General features: G+C 41.5%; 1 protein-coding gene across 1 annotated transcript in view; it reads right to left on the bottom strand.

Annotated features, from left to right (window-relative positions):
- Window positions 1–746: 746 nt before the first annotated feature.
- CNTNAP2 (contactin associated protein 2) overlaps window positions 747–18,659 on the bottom strand; it is a 2,322,964-nt gene continuing 2,305,051 nt past the window's right edge. The window contains exon 25 of the mRNA XM_075062605.1: window positions 747–831. The gene's annotated coding sequence lies outside the window, so the exon portion shown is untranslated. The remainder of the gene's footprint in view (window positions 832–18,659) is intronic.

Here is an 18,659-nt window from a genome sequence, read left to right as displayed (position 1 = left end):
TCCCTGATTGAACTAACCTCGTTATCTCTAGCTTGCTTGCATATATATACCTGCCCCTGGAAATTTCCACTACATGCATCTGACGAAGTGGGTATTCACCCACGAAAGCTCATGATCCAAAACGTCTGTTAGTCTATAAGGTGCCACAGGATTCTTTGCTGCTTTTACATTCTCCCCCTTAGTAGAAAAGCTGCCAGAGTTTTGTTTCATTACAGGGATGGCCAGGGAACCCATGAGGGTTCATGAGGAAAACGTGGTTGAGAACAACTGGAAGGAAATATAGTACCCCAGAAAAACTATAAGGACTTAAATTTAATTTCAAGCGCAATTTTAATGCCCTGCCCACACTGACCGGATACCTCCATCTTACCAGAAACAACTTTCAAATCTGGTTTTTGAAAATGATTTCTTAAAGCTGGCGCAGGTTGTAGTGTTGGCACAACAACTTAGTGAACTGCAGTTCATTTCTCTGGAATTAGACTGAATTACAAGCTAGACTTGGGATCTCAAACTTTTTCATGTTGATCACACTTCACTAAATATTGCCTCATCACTTTCCCTCATCTCTCTGTGGAAGCTACTGTAATTGCTTGTGTGGAAAAGTAATCAGTGAAGTAATGTGCTTTTACGTCTCTTTAGTGTGATATAGCAGCTGGAAACAAGGAAAGCTGGTACCAAGGGAGTACCAGCAACCCGTCTACGCATCCGACGAAGTGGGTATTCACCCACAAAAGCTCATGCTCCAAAACGTCTGTTAGTCTATAAGGTGCCACAGGATTCTTTGCTGTTTTTACAGATCCAGACTAACACGGCTACCCCTCTGATACACGTCTATGGTCCTTGACCCATAGTTCTGAGACATAGATCCACCCTGTGATGAGGAGAAACCTGCTATATAATTCTTATGCTTTAATTTAGTGGACTTTGGCTGCAGGAAGCCCTCTCTTCTTAACTCCTTTGAACCTCAAACCTGTGGGCTGTTTGTTATCCATTGGCCTCAGTTCAGTTTTACTAGAAAAAAAAAGAATCTTTTCAGATCAAAATAACCTAAATACATGAAAAGAGACTGTAGTTCTGTCGCCGTGCCTCAGTGGGTCACAGCTAAGAATACCAAATTCAGGACAGATAGGGCAGACACCCCAAACTGGTGGTTATTCTATTATACCAAAGTAGTAACAAAAGTGAACTTCTATAGAACTTGATTAACAAGAAGTCAAAAATGCATTGCCCTTAGACATTTTAGGCCTTGGCTCACCACCCAGACACTGGACTTTATGATGAGTGGCTATTGAAAACCAATTTAATCAGACCTAGGGTCCTTCCAATCCCAAGAGATCAGCCACTTAGCTAGGTCAATATTTAACTCAGGTCTTACCCAATAATCATGCTGATGCCAATCCTTTAGTATGCACAAACTAAAGGTTTTATAACAAAAAAAAAAAAGAGGAAGAATGTTATAAATGGTTAATAGAGCATATAAACATAAACGATTGCAAAATCATTATATTAGATTTGAAGCCATGATGGAATAAACTGTGAGCTTGCAAAAGTCTCTCTGGAATTACCCAGACAGATTGAGGGTCATCAGTCCTTGTTCAAAGCTTCCTTTCTAGAAATCCAGTCCAGAGAAATGAAGCAGGAAATGAAGACAAAATGGAGATATCCCAGAGGCCCTTTTATATCTTCTACCATGTGCATGGAATTTTACTGTCCCAAACAAAGTCCACAGCCAGGTGCCTGGAAAATTACTGGCCCAAGATGGAGTCCAGGGTCACATGAGCATATCATATGCCCCATATGTTTTGATGACTCACAGAGGCAACCATTGCCCATATTCTCTCTGAGGCATCCAAAGGAAAGGCTTACTGAGCAGGATAAATTTTTTCAGTGGCCCATTGTGAGTTGAATGTTCTTAAAGGGATATCAACACATAGCTTTCTGGCCCTAATGTAAATTCTATCTGGGGGATGTTACCCAGGAATACAACACATGTTTAAGATACCAGTACATAGCCAATATTAATATCTTGAGATACAAAGATGATACATGCATATAAACAGGATAATCATACTTAGCAAATCATCCTTTCCATTGACACCTTACATGACATACTTTGTACAAGATTTATGGAAACTGTGCAACAGTGATGATAAAAATGGTCATATTCAGTCACACAGCATCACAAGTTTCAGCAAAACAGTAGTTATAGAGAATCTACCAACATGCTGCACTAGTGGATAGCACTATAAAATATGCACATACACTGCTATCGCATTTCCTTGTTCCTGAACTATTTCCAGGCAGACATTCTATTTCACACAATGTGACCAACAGTTGATCATATATGTAGACAACTACTAACACTGAGAAAAAAGGCCATATGAAGAGCAAATTACCATATTATATAAAACTAGATGTTAGTATGTCACATTTGTAGAATCCAGCTCTGACAGTTACTTTTAATACATTATTTGGATGGCACAAATTGAACATAATGAGTGTCAGAAGTACTACAAGAGGGAATATCAACAATTTTTCAAAACAGTGTGATAAGATAATGACACTTTCATATGGGAGAAAGCTGAAAAGCCACTAAATGAAAGGCTGAAGATGTTGCTACAAACATCTTACAAGTGTTTATTTCTAGAGATGAAGCCACATGATAAAGTTTGGGTTCAGATCCACAGTTTGCAAAAGTTCAGGAAACCGGTTCCATGGTCCTGATTCAACTCAGAAGTTTGGACCTAGGTGCAGACTTCCTTATAGGTTAGGGGTGTTTGGATGTAGGGCTTTGGTTTGGATATATCACTATTAATTTCTAAAAGACCTGGAAAACATAACAGCAAATACATAATGAACGTTTTACCCAAAGTGTTGGCTACTAGGCCATTCTCAAACTACAAAAGAATGATTCTTAACTGTACTCTCAAGTTGGAGAGAGTGGGCCTAGCTTTTTAAAAGTACCTAAGTTTAATCTGGGCAACACAGACTCAAGGCAAATATGAAAAACATTTAAAGCAATAACAAATGCAAACAAAAAATAAAGACTAAGAGCCAGAGATTTGTATAAAGTGTCAAAGTTTATTCCCAACCTGACACCTAAAAGCAATTTCGAATAAACCTGTTTCAGAGTCTGCTCTTTGGGTCCATGTTAGATCCCTGAAGAGTCTCACCTCCTAATTTATAGCAAACCCTAAAGATCTCACAAATCTTCAGGGGCAGCTCAGTACATCATTTCAGATAGAGAGGAGCTGGATTAACTAGTCAGTCAGCTACACTGTGCCTTCAGCGCCATAGCCCTTGGGAGAACGCACTGAGACATGTCAACCAATGAGGAACACAAGCCCCTCTGCCACCCGCACCCTATTGTGGCAGCTATTGCAGATTGCTCACTCCATGTTTGATTATTTTTAGCCCCACTGCTCCTCTCAAGTCTGGGGATTTTTTTTTCCTCCCTCTGCTGCTCTTTTGGAATCCCCTGCCCCGTATTAGTTATCTACTCCTTTTCTTCCCCTTCCTCCAACTATTTTATCTTTGTGAAGCCATTTTGGCCTTCTACACAAATTCTTCCCATCCCTCCCCTTTGATTTTCACCCTGTGTCCCCACTTCCTCCACTTATTACCTAGAAGCAGATTTTGATGACAAAGCAGGGAGCAGGGTTAGGGCATAGGTTTACAAACTGCTCCCCATCACAATTTCATACCCATATCAGTTACTGACATCTAGGTAGTTTTTTGCTGGTCTGTCACAATTTGCTGCACCTACACTTCTCCATCTCCTGGTCCAAGGGTAACAACTGGAGATAGATGGAAGTCTGCTCCGTCACAATTTACTACTCCCATGAAACCTCTATTTTAGATTTGGAGATAAATAAAACAAGTTTTTCTAATTGAGAAAATGTTAATGTAATGAGGTGTAAGAAAAGGAATATTTTTGGTTACATTTCAACATTATTTCAAAAACAAACATCAAAATATATTTCTAGAAATGCCATTAACTTTTTTTTATTGTTCACTCAGATGAACATTAATATTGAACATCACAACTATGCACATCATTAACATCACTTTTTTCCTATTTATGGTAACTTTATACCCTCTGCCCCTTCCTATCATGAAGTTCCACCCCCTCCTTTCTGACAGTCTAGCACTGTATTCCCACAGTTCTTAACCCTGACTCCTACACCCCTCTCCACCAGTCCCTGATTTTGCTTGTCTGCCCCTCTCCTTCCCCTGCTTCCACCTGTTTGACCCATCTCCAGCCATAGTTTAGGCCACCAGACACATATATTCTGCCCACTCTGATTCCCCCCACTCCCCACAATAGATGCTAGTCAGCACTCTTGGCTTGTGGCTGCCTCTCAGATTCTGGGAGGTCCAGTGTGTGACTGGCCTAGACACCAACTGAATTAGTGCTACTGGGGGTGGGCTTTACACCAGCCCTGTGACCCCTTTAGTGCTGGTGTAAATGTGATGTAGGCCAGTGATGAATCTAGCCCTAAAACTGGGTGACCATATGTTCCATTTTGGCTGGGACAATCCCCTTTTTAAGTTCTGTCCTGGATGTCACGACTTTTTTGGCAAAACTGGGCATTTGTCCTATTTGCTCTTGCCAACTGATGCCCTGTATGCTATTCCAAATAGACTATTCTACTTGTAATAAAACCATTTTTATTATTCAGACCATCCAAAACACAATTTAAAAAAAAAGCATTTGGATCAATTAAGTGGTGACTTACCTCAACTCCATGAGCTCTACCCTTCTTACTAACATTAACTCAGTTCATTAACTCATAGCACAAATCTCCAGGGAAATGATGAAAGATAAACAAATTACCACATGTTCCACACATGATGCTTTTGTCCTTTTTTTGGACTTTTGCATATCTGTGTCATTAGAAGAAACAGTAGTTTGTGGACATTTATTCCTATGAAATGTTGCAGAAACATCTGTATAATTTGAATGAAGGCCTTCAAAAACAGTTCACTTTTTAAAAAAAAAAGACACTTTAACACGGAACAGCAAAGCTACATGCAAGACAAGTGTCCGTGATAAAAAATTTCTGGTCTGTGGTAATTTTTTAAGAAACATTCATATTACAAGCTCTGTTGAAAAAAAGTACATGATTTATCTATTTACATCTTACAATTATGATGCAAATGGGCCAGATCTGGCATCTACTGCTCTCCATAAAGTGACAGTGATGCCAAAATACTACAGTCACTATGGTTACTGTAGAATCTTGATGACACGTAACAAAAGAGGCTTTGTTATCCAATCAGACAAAGCGTTAGCTACATTCAATGTTGGGGGGGGGGGGAACGTGCACCACATGGTGCTGAATTCGAAAAAAAGATTGTTCATCATAGCTTGAGAAAGAGAATATTTTATGTTCTAAAGACCCACAGATTGTTTTATGGAGTGTGCAAGATGTGGCTAAGTAATGAAACAGCTCAAGTCAACTGTAGCTTGCGACCACGCTGAGAAACGGTGCAAAAAAATGTCCAAGACTTCAAACATGTTGACTGTAGAGAAGGACAAATTAATTGAGGAAGACAAAGCAAAAAGAGGAAGCCAGGTCAAGTCAATGACCGACTTTCTTAATTGGGATGTCAAAGATGCACAGAATGAACTTTGCCTTGCCTACAGTTTAGCAAACGCCAAATTGCCATTTACAGCAGGCGCTGTCTTCAAAGAAATCGCTGAAAAAATTGACCCAAAATCTGTTCCTTTTCAAAGACTGCACTGCAGTGCCAGAACTGTGGTAAGAAACACTGAGGATTTAGGTAGCTATCTTGACAGTGAAACTGTTAAAGCAGCAGTAAATGCTCTGTTCACTTAATGTGTGACGAGAGTACCGACTACAGTGATAAGAGTCAGTTCATTATTTACCATCGCTTTGTGAATGTTGACACAAGTGAAATTCGCTCCAAGTTTTTGAGTTTAATTGAAATAGCCGAACATTGTAATGCTGAAAACCTGAATGCAGCCATCGTTGGTTGTCTGGAAAATGACCAAAACAAGTACCCGGTGGAGAAAAATGTGGATTTACATCAGATGGGGCATCAGACACATATATTGGAAATATGTTCCCTGCACATTAACTTATTGGAGAGGCTTGGAGAAAGATTTACCACAACAGAAGTGAAGAACCTACTGCACACTCTTGTTGAATGTGTGCAAATGAAAGAAAAGGAGTTTTATTATGTAGTCAGCAATATTTACACAACATGCCTATCCTGCTTAGAGCACTGGAGACCTGCCTTTGAGCACCAAAAAGTTTGAGCAGGCTTTGCTGAGGAATATGCCACAGTGGGATCAAATGCAAGACAGTATCGCTGCATGCCTCACCAGAATTCCCACCTTAAATATGTTGGATGAGAATCGTCTCTTTGACAAATGGTCCAATGCATTGTCTCCATCTGTCTTTCAGACTGGATCCATCAGAGAATGCCCATCACCAAAAGTCAGCAGAAGATTTTTGGAGAGATGGATCATAATGCAGTCCAATATGCAGATCTAGCCAAGGCTGTGGAATTTGTTCTGTGTCTACCTAGAACTCCAGAGTCTGCTGAATGTATCTTTTCAATTATGAATTGTGTGTGGTTTCTTGAAAATCACATTTGAATGGCTCCACTCTGAAGACCGTTTTGTGCATTTGAGTTAACTGTTCTCTGGACTGTACTGCATTCTATGACAAGTTGCTGAAAGACAAGCAAACCCTCAGAAAAACAGCATTGTCAGAGAAATAGAACTGGTATCAAGCAGCTTCACACTCTGAAGAACAGCAACAAGACAAGAAACAATGCCAGTAACAACTGAATTGTAAGTAAAACATATAAAACCATAATATAAAATATGTGAAACTGCTGTGTCTTTTTTTGCATACTATAAGTAAACTTCCCATGAGCACTGACCGTCTCTTACCCTGTATCCTGTTTTCAGTTTAGGGAAAGATGGTCACCCTACCAAAAGGTCAGTTTTTCAAAGGCAGGTACAACAAGTGTGTCTGAAGAACATGTGTTCACCAGTCTTACTTGGAAACCTTTAATTTTTGTTGTCATAACGTTTTAAACATCTGCGAGTATCCCAGTGTCCTGAGAGTATCTGGATGACAGGATATAGTAATATATTTAACAAATAGTGCTAAATCAGTCAGCAATAAATATTACCAACAAAAAAAGGAAAACTTAGTGATCCACCCCCATACACAAATGCTTACTGCTAGATCTTAAATCTATAGTATGTGTAGGGCTCCATAAACATTTCCAGTATGGATGGAATAGGAATTGTTAACAAACAGGAAGCTAAATTAAGAGAAATGGTTGGAAACAACACTTCCACAAGGTGGTGCTCTTGTTACACTTGCTGTTGCTTTTCTTTCCTTAAGTAATTTGAACTCTGAACTGGAATTGTTGGAAAAAAAAAAACAACACCATGTCTTTATTGTCTTGGTCTACTAATACAATAAAGAATATATTTCCAGTATGCATTTACCTACAAGTAGAAATATGGCCTAGTGCATAAACAAGTCTAATGTGGTGTACAGTCCAGAGAACACATTAAAACCTTTGCAGTTATTTGAAAATGATTGATGTTACTGTGCTATTCCCTATATTAGTTGTCAACAATGTTATTTGTAACAGCAACATACAGGTAGCACAGGTAGAATAAAATTTCTTCTCTCTCTTTCTGGACTGTGAATAGAAACTCTTCTAGATCTAACAAAGTCACTGATACTTATAAAAGTAATGAAAGAAAATAATTTAGATTTTATTTTTATACTGCAGGTCTCTGTTTGGTGCACACACATACTATATATATATCTATATATGGCTTTTAAACCACATGCCAAGGTAACCAAGCACCTTCTCCTGGCCTTATTTCTCAGTGTGTCAAATCTGAGGAAGAGCATATGTTAATACAGGTGTAGGCAACCTATGGCACACGTGCCAAAGTCAGCATGTGAGCTGATTTTCAGTGGCACTCACATACCCAGGTCCTGGCCACCACTCCGGGGGGCTCTGCATTTTAATTTAATTTTAAATGAAGCTTCTTAAACATTTAAAAAACCTTATTTATTCTACATACAACAATAGTTTAGTTATATATTATAGACTTATAGAAAGAGACTTTCTAAAAACGTTAAAATGTTTTACTGGCAAGCGAAACTTTAAATCAGAGTGAATAAATGAAGCCTCAGCACAGCACTTCTGAAAGGTTGCCAATCCCTGTGTTAATATTACAATATCTTTGTATTCATGATTATCCTTGATGGATAAAGCTAGAATATTAAACAGAGATTATCAGACTGCACAGCAATAAAATAAACCTGATTCTAATGGCTTCCATTTGCAAACATAAAAATGCTTTCTAATTTGTCTCTTACTTTGGCTGGAGGAAGGATGTCACCTTAAAATGGATTCCACAGTTGCCTAATTCATTCGTGTTTGCTTAGCATTCAAATATTCATAGAAATTTTTTTCCCCTCAGCAGGAAAAAAATACTGAATTCCCCTTCCCTCTTGTTTCAAAACCTATTAACTATTTCTAACTGTTAGCACTTACAAGCTTTGAAATGACTGTGAAAGCTACTGTGAAAGGTGCACACTACTCCTGTAATTACATCAGGATTTACCATGATTACTATAATCAAAGTATCTGCTCCCATGAAACCTTAAATTATATATAATTGGAGATATACCTATCTCCTAGAACTGGAAGGAAACTTGAAAGGTCATCTTGTCCAGGCCATGCCTTCACTAGAATGACCAAGTACTGATTTTTGCCCCAGATTCCCTAAGTGGCCCCCTCAAGGATTGAACTCAAATCCTGAGTTTAGCAGAACAATGATCAAACCACTGAGCTATCCCTCTCCCCAAAATCTGTTCCAAACTATAATCATTCTCTTTCCACCCGTATGTTCATTTACTGTTCTTTCTTTATCTCTCCCCCATCCCACCCCCCACAAATATTTCAGGTAGACTTATGTTATGCATTTATTTATTGACCACTTTTAGACTGCTCGCTGGAAAGTAGTAAAGTATATAAATAGAGATAATATAGATGACTCAATAATATTCTCAACTAAAAGTACGTATCTGATGCTATTAGCATACAGTGAGGATTAGGGCTAGAGTGTCAATTTGCAAAACACAAGTCACAACAGTCAGAGGAGTCAAGCATTCAAATTTCAGCAGTGTTGCTGATTAAGAAATATTGGGCCTTGACACTCTCCAGCTGGTACTTGTAGGCAGATTTATTGAGGCCTGGGATGCATATATGTGACCTCTCACACGACTTTTGTTTTAGGCTTGGTCAGAGAAAGTTAAGCATATGGGACGAAAAACATGTTGTGGATCATACTTAGTAAACTCTGACCTCCTTTTATCATCCCTGAAAAAATTTGCTATATTGAAAGTCATGGTATATACTGAAATGTAAGCAAAATCCAAACTCTACACGCACACACATACATACGCCCCTATACATTCACAATATTCATTAGCTAATATTTTTTAAAAGTACCCATCCCTTATGATGGTGCAATCTAACAACAACAAGTTATTGTAACTCATCAAGTTATAGTTAATATCTAGGTAAGATTAAGGTTTTAATACATAAAACTATAAAGGGATCTAAAAGAGTATTAAGGTATTATACAAGTAAAGCATTTATTTTTGTATACATCCCAGTACTATGGTAGGTATCAGCAAGGAAATCTCTGTCCTACTAAGAGAAACACCAGCTCGCTTCTGCCAAACTATTGAAGCAGAAGACATGTCTGAAACAAATGAAATGCTATGGAAGCAGGAATTTGACAAAGCCCTGTATATGGTAAAGACTGAACTAAAGCGTCATTTCAACCAGGATGGAATGAAAAATGCAGCACATAGGGAGCAAATTCTTATTGATGCAGCACAGGGAAAGATAAGCTCTGCAGATTTTGAGGCAAACTCTCAACTTCACTTTCCACAATAATTTGATAAATCCAAGCATTACATTGACTTAACAATGCTGGGTGATCGTGGAAGTTACTGGTGATGAAAGATTTTTGAAAGTCAGCATAAATAGCTGGAAAAATTGTCCTGCAAATGTAGATTCACATGAAAAATTGCATTTTCACAGGGAATGTTTGCTAAAACACAGAGCTTTCTTGAAACAAGTACCTGTGCATGCCCAGCTTGTTCAACAAAAGACTGCTGATCAGGAAAAAAAACAGCAATGCCTTTTAGAACAACTGCGCTGTTTGCAATTTCTTACAAGACAGGGTATCGCTGTTAGAGGTCAGACTGATGAAGAAAGTAACTTCCGAAAGTTAGTCGAGCTTGTGTCACAAACTAACCCTGAGCTACAAACCTTTATGAAGAATGGGAAGTATGCATCATATGATATTATCAATTAACTAATCAAGGAAATGTATTGAGAGTGTCTCAACAATCTTGTATCAGATTTAAGGCTATCCAAATCTACTCAATTATAGTTGACAAAAAAGGACATGTACCTAGTCAGGAGCAGTTATCTTTTTCAGTGCGCTGGGTGTCATAGGATTATGTTGTACATGAAGACTTTATTGGAATGCACGACTGCCCAAATACAGATGCAGAATCAATCTCCCTGACAATAAACGGTATATTACAGGCCCTGCCCGCAACATTTTGGCACCTGAGGCGGGGAGCTCAAATGACACCCCCACGCTTCGGCCAAAACTTTGAAAGCTCTCAATTCTGCCTTATTCCTGTTCTACTCCTCTCATGGTACTGCTCTGCTACTACCCCAATAGGAGAACTAACAATTTAAAATGCCTTGTTCAAAAATTTTAAGTAACACTTAACTTTCAAATGCCTGAACAGCAAATGTCACTTTTGTCTACATAGTAAACACTGGCATTTTTATCTGTTTGAATAATCAAAGTGGTGCCTGCAAAGATTTGAACTGCTTCCTGAAGGTCAACAGTCTGGGCCAGCTCATGCTCTATTGAGATGGTTGCAAGGCCGACCAGCCTCTCTTGTGGCATTGTGAGACTACAGATATGTTTTTATTAACTTCAGCTTCGAGAAGCTGCGTTCTCCACGGGCAACTGTTACAGGAACCGTTAGAAGTATGCGCAGAGCAACAACAGCATTTGGAAAGAGGGTGGTCATCTTATTTGTGCACATATATTCCAGAACAGGCTTTGGAGTTGATCCTGCTGAAATGTATCTTGAAAGGGCTTTCAATTCATCACCTAAATCACTCACATCAATATTGCGCATGTTGTCATCATGTGTCAACACTGTCTCTAGTGCCCTGCATTGCTGGTGTAGGTCTTCTTCAGGTATAGTGAGGAGTTTTGGAATATCATACAACATCCCAAATATACTGCTGTGTTCCTTGAGCTGCATGAAATGTTCTTCAACTGACTGTATTGCACAATCTAGCACCTGGTTAAAGAATTCAACTTTGAATTGTTGTTTGGGGTCTCTTATGGGATTATCCCATGCCTCGTAATCAAAATGTCTTCTTCTTCGGTGACTCTTGTATTCTTGAATGGGTGGGAAAATAGCTTCAGTGTGAAGTTCCTCTGCCAACTTCTGTGCACTCTTCAGAACATGTTTTGAAATCCCTCATCTGACTGGTAAGACTGTAGGTATGACTTTGCTTTGTCCAGTTGTTCCATTGCTCCAGATATATCAAGGTCAACACCTTGGAGTCTCTTGCTTACAACATTTATTTCAAACAGTATGTCATGCCACAACACTAAGCCACACAGAAATTTGAAGTTTATGTATTTCTGGTGATTCCATTTCCTCTCTGCACTGTTCTCCCATGAACAGTTCCTGTCATAGCATTATCCTCCATAATGGCAACTATGGCATCATCTATCTTCCCAATTTGGTGTTTGATAGCTTTATCGCCTCCACTCGACTTTCCCATCGTGTGGCACTCAGTGGTTTCAGTGTCAGAGAGGATGTTCCCAGATGTTGCTTCAAAATTTGCCATTGATGAGTTGATGCAGAGAAAAATACATAGATGCTTTGAATTACATTAAAAAATTCAGCAGCCTCACACTAGAAGCTGATGCTGCATCACTGACCACCAAGTTCAATGAATGAGAACTGCATGGGACAAAAAAAGCTTGAGGGTTTAACTCTTGGATCCGTGTCTGCACTCCTCTGTTCTTTCCTCTCATGTTGGCACCATTATCGTAGCCCTGACCTCTCATGTCAGCTATCGCAAATCCCGTATCTTCCAGCTTTTTAAGAAGCACATTTGTCATACCAGCTCCTGTAGTATCATCAATGTCAATAAATTCTAGAAAATGCTCTCTGACAGTCACCATTGCAGGGACATTTTCACTAGGTTCTGTTGTTGTTACAAAACACACCATTAAAGTCATTTGTTCCGTATGGCTGATGTCAGGTGTGCAGTCCAGAATAACAGAGTAATATCTTGCTGACTTCAGATCTGCCACAATCTTCTGTTTGACTTTTGTTGCCAGTAACTGTATGATCTCATTTTGAATTGTTTTTCCAAGGTAGTGGTGTGTGTACATTTTTTTGGTGGTGACTCTTCTTAGATGCTCCTGGAGTACAGCATCAAACTCAGCCATCAGCTCCACAATTTTAAGGAAGTTTCCATTGTTTGGCACATACAGCTGATCTGAAATTGCTGCTACAGTGCTAAGTTTTGGGGTTTCAAGCATTCTCACCCTCAAGTGAGACCTTTTCAAGATGCTTCTGCACAGCATCACATCAGCTCACAATTTTAAGGGTTTCCATTGTTTGGCACATACAGCTGATTGAAGTGCCAGCAAGGTTTTAGTAGCAAGCATTCTCACAATGCAAAAGCCTTTTCAGAACATTTTGCCAGTAAAGAGACTCTGATGCAATCTTCTCTTGATGCTGATCATCTATGGTGGCCTTTAACCTTAGTCTCATCTCAAGCTCTTTCCACCTATGGAAATGCTCTCTGGTGATTTGCTGCCTTCTCATGGCATGCCAGATTTCTAGCCAGATTTTTCCAGTCCTTTGTTCCTGTAGAACCCAATGTGGCTGGAACATTAGACTGGAAGAGTTTGCAACAAAAACAGTATGCAGCATTCTGGGTTTTTGAGTACATAAGCCATGGCCTCTCCACTTTGTCACCATTGGGGATTTCATGCCAGTAATGTGTTGGATGGAAACTTCTATTTTCATTGTCTTTGGGGAACATGAAAGTTTTTCACTTGCTGTGGCCCATGCAGTACAAGGAAGTCCCTCAGGCTACTGCTCAAGTGGGTCCACAGTCCTGGATCATCTAGACTTAAGGAACTAAACTCAGCAGCAGCTGTTTCTTGCGCCTCCACCACACTCTTCTCTGATCTACACTTTTCTTCAGGAATGTGCATGGTTACATCCATTTGAGATGGAGATATGGATGCTGCAGTAGCTGCCAGGTCACCTGCACTCTGACTAACTGGAAGATCAGGCATCTCCTCACCACTCACATCCTCACTGGGGCCGGAAGGCTCACCGTGAACATTTGTGTCTATGTATCTCAGGAGAGCTCCTTCCTGCTTAGATAGAAAAGCTTCCTTTGCTTCTTTCTTTTTCTGAATGCTGCCCCAGAGGGGCGTTTTCTTCTTTCACTCATGACTGCTGTTCTGTGCCAGCTATAGTGGCTCTCAACACTCAAGTGAAGAGGACAAATAAGCAGGTTGGTAATAGGACCTGAGTGAGGGAAGATATCAGCGTCTTAAGGGCCTAACTGGCTCCCACTACTTCAGTTGACTGCCTGTTCTCCTCAAGTGGGTTCAAGGAAGCAGCAGGAAACAGAAAGCTCCCTGAGAAGTTGGTGTTAATCAGTCCAGGCTCCTGGGGGTGCTAGAGAGGTACATAACAGGCTCCTCCTCCTCCTCTCTCCCTGCAGCTCCTGCTGCTTTCTGTTACTTTCTCTCACTTTTTTTCCTGCCTGCCTGTTATGTCTCTTGTGTCCTCCTTCCTCCAGCACAGCACTGCACCATCTCTGTGCATCTAGAGCAGAGAGAATACATATGCACCATCAGCTGACACAATTTTCTACAATCTGGGTCCTAGTGGCACTCCCTTCCCTCCCCGCCCCGCAGTCTGGCACCTGAGGCGGCCGCCTCAGTTCACCTCATGGTAAGGGCAGCCCTGGTATATTAGTATGTTGAGGACAGGTTATAGCATGCATGAGAGGACAAACTTGTGATGATGCTTCAGTTTTCGAGGGCCAGAAGTCTTGTTTAGCTAAACGAATCAAAGATGTTAATCCAAAAGCTGTTTCAGTTCATTGTATGAACCACAGTTTGAATCTTATTCTGCAGGAAGCTGGTAGTAAGTGTTCCCTGATTCAAAGTGCTTTGAGCTTCCTTCATGATCTTCATGAAATTATTAATTCATCACCAAAAGACTTGCCCTTTTTGAGAACAACTGAGCGTCCTGCTCCTCTCAATCTGATGCTCGTCATTCACTGAAGCCTCTTTGTCCCACTCGCTGTCCAGCAAAAAGTCAAGCAATTGAATCAGTAGTGTACAATTACAAAGCTATTTATGACACTTTAGAGGAGCTAACTGCCACTAGGGGAAATACAGAAGCTGCAAAGAAAGCACCTGGGTTTAAGATACGATTACACATTTCAATCTGTTTCTTGGTCTTAAAGTATTTTTCAAGATTTTTTCAGCAGCTGAAGAAGTGGCTAGGGTGCTGCAGTCAAAAGATATCACGTCATAGACTGTTAAATCTACTGTTGAAATGCTGTGCACTCATTTTGAGCAGATGAGAGGGTCAGAAGAATTTCACACAATCCTTGCAAATTAATAGAGGCTCCTACCATTGTCCAGAGAAGAAAAGCTCCACATTGTTATGATGAAGGAACAGAGCCTCATCAGTGGACAACTCCTGAGGACTACTTTACAAGCGAGCTCTTTGAGCTGATTGACTTGCTCACCACTATAATTAACCAGAGGTTTGACTAACCCACTTTGTTACTTCTTATGAGCATCAAAATAATGCTCATAACTGCTATCAATGGTCAGCCATGTAGTCAAATACCATAAAAGTTTGTGGATACATACTCTGGGGACATTGCATTTAACAAACTTTGAATACAACTTGCAATGCTGCGAGATCTCTTGAAAACTGACAATAAATCACTGAAGTGCATCATGAATGTGACAAAAATTGCCACTATAAATAGAAATCTTGACAGAAAGACCAGAGATGCGTTCTGTTTTCACAAGTCGATATCCTTTTAAGGCTCTACCTTAATGTCCCAACGTCTAATGCAGGGATTGACAACCTTTGGCACCCTGGCAGGCCGGGCCGGTTTCTTTTCCTGCCGCGTCCGCATGTTTAAGCGATCGCGGCTCTCACTGGTCGCGGTTTGCCGCTCCAGGCCAACAGAGGCTGCAGGAAACGGTGGCCAGCACATCCCTCAGCCTGCGCCGCTTTCCACAGCCCCCATTGGCCTGGAGCAGCGAACCACGGCCGGTGGGACCTGCAATCGGCTGAACCTGTGGATGCAGCAGGCAAACAAACCGGGTCCGGCCCGCCAGGGTGCTTACCTGGTGAGCCGTGTGCCAAAGGTTGCTTATCCCTGGTCTAATGCTACTGATGAGCACAGCTTTTCAGGTCTCCGATGGATGAAAACATACCTATGATCATCCACGGCTGAAAAGCATGTAAACTACCTGTTCTTCCTCCACATTCATAAACATTTTGATGGATTCTATGGATCACAAAAATGTTTTACAAAACTTTTTTTTTCCTGCCAGTGACAGATGCTGTCAGTATTTTGGAAACGTGAAAAGGTAATGAAAATGATTCAATGAATTAAAAAATAAAATTGCAATAAGTCTACATTTTTTGCTTAATAAATATCATATTGCTTTTATGTGCTACAGCCTGTTGATAGTGTTTGTTAGGTTTTCAAAAGGTATATAAACATACTTTTAATTTTATTTTTATAAAATATTAGAAAAAAACATTTTAATGGTAGCTCTTATATGGGGAGCCATTTACCTCCCTTCAAAGTTATTTGTTGTTATTATTCTCCTGACAACTTTTTCCAAGGAGATTTACAATTTAGAGTTAGAATTGTTAAAATATGCATTATATATACACAAAGACAATTTGATTGTAATGTTACAGAATTGCAAATTACAGTTCAAAAATAATTATAGTGCAGTATTAATAGTGGAGTATATGCCGTAAAATGATAAATGCAAGTGAAGTACAATACATGAAGTTCAAAAATAAAATGCAGTGCCAATGTTTAGAACTGAAGTTGTCATATTTTTTCATACTATAATTATATCTTAAATATGATAATATAGCTACATTTTGTACTCTGGTTATTTATGTTACAGTTGTCCTATGCTGGATATTTAAGTAGTATTTTAATTCCTCCACCACTTTGGCCTTGGCCTCCTTCTCCCCAACTTCTACAAAGATTCCAGTGCCATTGGTTTTCATGAATAATAACGCAAGAAAGATGCTACCTATGGACTTTGTAACTGGAAGTAATGCAGAGAACTGGAAGTAGTTAATGGAGTACAGCTCTGCAGGACTTGAGGCTGATAAGCGGTCTGTGGTCTAGGAAGCTGCTGACTTCCTAATACATATTGGGCAAAAAGAAAGGGATGTCAGATCTCTAATAGCAAGCTCACTAAAGCAAACCGGAAAAATCCAGACAGGCTGTTTGAGCCTGTGATGGCGTATACACACCCCACACTGGGCAGGAACTGCTGTGGGCTCAGCCAGCCCTGCCCCAGCATACCGGTAGGAAAAGCTCCAACTGAAGGAGCTGTTAAAAGGCAGCTCCTTTGATGGAAGACAAAGGAAGAGAGCAGACCTGCAACCTGTTCAGCTCCAGCAGAGGAGAGCTGACAGAAAGGCAGAATCTCTCCTCATGACAACCACCTAAAGATCCCTCCCTGAGGGAAGAGAGGACTCAGGGCTGGCGCTTCCATTAGGCGACCCTACGCGGTCACCTAGGGCGCCAAGATTCAGGGGGTAGCATTTTGTGTGCTCCCCATGGGGCGCACAGGAGCTTCCGGTTCCACTCCCATCGCACCACCAAAGAAGGACCTTCTGCCGACATGCCGCGGAAAACAGCGGCAGGCAGTTGAGCAGCTCAATGACTGCCGCTGTCGCCTGCGGCATTTCAGCAGAGGGTCCTTCTTCGGTGGCGTGACGGAAGCGGAACCGGAAGCTCCTGCACGCCCCCTGGGGAGCGCACAAAATGCCGCTCCCTGAATTCTGCCTAGGGGCGCCAGAAACCCTGGCGCCGCTCCTGAGAGGACCTCCTACAGACAACCTGAGAAGGAAACCGTCCCCACTCCCTCTCATATGGACTCCAAGTTTTGTTACTTCCCCTTCACTTTGTTTGGGTTGCCTCAGCAAGGTAAAGTCCTAGCACTGATCTGGTCGAGAAGGATGAGCCATACCGCAGAAGGAGGCAGTTGCCACCCAAGAGAGGAAAAGAGCAACCATAGAATCATAGAGTATCAGGGTTGGAAGGGACCTCAGGAGGTCATCTAGTCCAACCCCTTGCTCAAAGCAGGAACAATCCCCAACTAAATCATCCCAGCCAGAGCTTTGTCAAGCCTGACCTTAAAAAGCTCTAACGAAGGAGATTCCACCACCTCCCTAGTTAACCCATTCCAGTGCTTCATCACCCTCCTAGTGAAAAAGTTTTCCCTAATATCCAACCTAAACCTCCCCCACTGCAACTTGAGACCACTACTCCTTGTTCTGTTGTCTGGTACCACTGAGAACAGTCTAGCTCCATTCTCTTTGGAACCCCCTTTCAGGTAGTTGAAAGCAGCTATCAAATCCCCCCTCATTCTTCTCTTCTGCAGATTAAATAATCCCAGTTCCCTCAGCCTCTCCTCATAAGTCATGTGCTCTAGTACCCTAATCATTTTTGTTGCCCTCCATTGGACTTTTTCTAATTTTTCCCTGCTAAATGCAGCTGTCAGAGGTGCCCTGTGATGAGCAGACACCCTTCACGCCATCTAAACCCAGACAGTGACTTTGGGACAAACATGGGAGGGTGGGAGTGATAGGAAATGGCCCAGGGAGGGCAGTCTTTAGCAGCCCCTGACTGCCAGATCACTGATAGCCCTCAACGGGCCCTGGGTCAGAGCCCAATGGAGTGGGAGGGCCCAGGGTCCCGTACCAACAACCCCCTGCAAGCAGTGATGGATTGTCCAATGGGCCCATGGGGCCCGTGCCCAGGGACCCCAGCCAATTAGGGGCCCCAGAAAAATGAGCACCACAGCAGAAATTTACCACGGTGTGATGGAAGCCCAGAGCCGTGGCAGAAGCCATGGGGTGGACAGGGAAGAAGAAGCCCGAGCACCCCAATCCCGGTCCCCAGCAGAATCACGGGATAGCAGGGGAAGCCCCAGTCCCCAGAACCCCCACTGTGGCCCCAGGACTGGAGGAGCTCTCACTCCCTGCTGCAGCCTCAGGGCCGTGGCAGGGGGATAGATACTCTCCAGTCTGGGGGCCGCAGTGGGTTGGGGGGAACAGAAAGAAGCAAACAGGGGCGGGACTGCAGTGGGGGGGAAATGGGTCAGGACTATGGGTGAAATGGAGGCAGGATTGCAGGGTAAAGGGGTGAAATGGGGTGAGACTGCAGATGGGGCCACAGGCAAAAAAGATGGAACC

This window comes from Chelonoidis abingdonii, chromosome 2 (assembly GCF_003597395.2).
Source record: "Chelonoidis abingdonii isolate Lonesome George chromosome 2, CheloAbing_2.0, whole genome shotgun sequence".
Classification (NCBI taxonomy): domain Eukaryota; kingdom Metazoa; phylum Chordata; order Testudines; family Testudinidae; genus Chelonoidis; species Chelonoidis abingdonii.
Note: the sequence above shows the minus strand (reverse complement) of the source record. Positions and strands in the feature narration are given on the sequence as shown.